This window comes from Sapajus apella, unplaced genomic scaffold, assembly GCF_009761245.1.
Source record: "Sapajus apella isolate SASKATOON/1434 unplaced genomic scaffold, GSC_monkey_1.0 scaffold4381, whole genome shotgun sequence".
NCBI classification, from domain to species: Eukaryota; Metazoa; Chordata; class Mammalia; order Primates; family Cebidae; genus Sapajus; species Sapajus apella.
The window spans coordinates 1-2,080 of record NW_022441307.1 but is presented as its reverse complement, the minus strand read 5'-3'; the positions used below and the strand labels follow the sequence as shown (position 1 = coordinate 2,080).

The 2,080-nt window shown below is 46.2% G+C and overlaps 1 non-coding gene across 1 annotated transcript; it reads right to left on the bottom strand.

The window, feature by feature from the left end:
• Positions 1–1,564: 1,564 nt before the first annotated feature.
• Positions 1,565–1,722, bottom strand: LOC116547731. Its single transcript, XR_004267154.1, has one exon. It is a non-coding gene; the product is annotated as a U1 spliceosomal RNA (small nuclear RNA).
• Between the last annotated feature and the right edge of the window lie 358 nt (positions 1,723–2,080).

The following is a 2,080-nucleotide window of genomic DNA, read 5'->3' as shown; positions in this document are numbered from 1 at the left end:
ATTGAGGATTTTCCATTTGAAAATATTTTTAAAAACCATGAAGAGGTAGATAACTGGCCATCCATATTCAACCACCTGGAATTAATTACTGTTAACATCCGTACATACTTTTCTTCCGAATCATTTTTAAGCTATTGTCTTTTTAAAGAACAATTATACATGCTAAGCATAGACTATACTAACAGTACATAAAATGTAGTAATATGTGCAATTTTTGATTAGCTTAAGTTCGAGAATAACTTTTCCTAATAGTAGGGCAACAGTGATGGAGTTGTGTTCCTCAGCTATATCTACGGAGAGAAGAATGTATATTGTAGCTGGACTGTCCCCTCCAGGTCAGACAAACGAACAAACAAAAAAACGATAAAGAAGGATATATATGTATGTGTGTTATATATAACACATATGTTCTCGGAATATATATATAAGCGTATATATATGCTCTTATAAAATTAAGCTTAGACTCTATTTTACAAATATTCCATTTTACAGTGCATGAACTTAACTGCAGACAAAGAGAACAGAAATGAAGGAATTCCTGAACTCCCTATCACAGTTAGACGCGTTTCTAAACAAATCTTCTAACGCTAAACATACAATAAATTAAGTAAAAGACATTAAGTTTTGGAGGGTTTTCTTATGACTTTTTACAATCAGATTGATTAAAGTGTGAGTTGAATATGGTATAGTGCATGTCTGTTACTCCAAGGTCCTCTTATGCCCTTTGCAGTCAGTCCCCCACTTCCTTGATCCCAGCAATCGTTGGAGTTTCTGTCACTATACAGATCAGTTTGACCTGTTCTAGAAATTCACCATCATGGTGCCACACAGGATGCACTGTTTTCATCACTCAGCATAATGTTTTTGAGATTATTCATGCGATCTCATGTTTCTGTAATGCGTCTCATTTTATTGCTGGGTGGCTCGGGTAGTTGGGGTAGATGGCAGCGCATTCTGCAGACAGCTGCGACTGCGGTTGTGACCCGCGGGCCTCGGTGAATATGAGGAAGGGCACCTGGCCGCTGGGAGAGCCGTTCCCCTCCACAAAGTAAGCGTGTTATGTCTACCACGGAATGGGGACACTGAGAGCCCTAGAGCACGCTTTCATCCCAAACAACAGACTCCATCTGTGTACAGTTTCTATCTGGTTCTATGAGGTGGGAATACATTCCCTCGGCACAGAAATCCTATAAAGGCCTGTGGGGGCTGCGGTTAGAAGCAGAGGCTGTGTGAAAGGTAACTCCAGAGGCTGCGGAAAAACACGAAGATTTTCACAAAGCGTGAGAACCCAAGAGGCTGGAGACCATGGACCGATCTCTGCCCAAAGCAGCCCCACATGGAAAGGGAAGAGCTCTGTGGCCACCGCGTTACATAGCTTTTGTTAAACAATCTCACCAGGACTGAGGCTTCCAACGTTTCCGGCAGTAAGGACAGCAACGCGTTACTTCCTATTTTATAGTCTCCTGCCTACAAGAAGAACACTTGGGATCCCGTACAGGGTGTAACCCGGTAGAAACTAAGAGTAGTCTGTTGCGTACAGTGTGCTTTCTACACTGCAAGAATCCAGGGGAAAGCGCGAACACAGGCACCACTACCACAAATTGTGATTTTCCCACATTTGGGGAAAATCGCAGGAGTCAGCACATCAGGAGTCCACTTGGTGAGGCTCACCCTGGGAAAACCACATTCCTGACCATAGTGTCTCCCCTGCCAGGTAAGATTTTCTACACCTCCGCCCCGCCACAGCCTCTTACGCCTCACCCTTTACAAACACGGTCACTTGTCCTGCGCACCCCCTCCCTCCTCGCCCAGACACACAGCTGGGACTCCCACGTCAGACCAGCGGTCCTGAACTCGCTCCCACAGCCTAGGAGCGCCTTCGTGGCGGAACAGCCGGTGGCGGAGCAGCAGCCCTTACGCCGCCTCATCTGCACAGAGGTCGCCCTGTCCGTGACTGCTTGAGGTCTCTTTTCCTTCCCCTGACTTGCTTGGTTAGGGGAACAAAAGGGAGCTGACGGCCCAGACGAAGGACGCTGCCGTGACTCGGATTCGAACCGAGGTTGCTGCGGCCACAACGCAG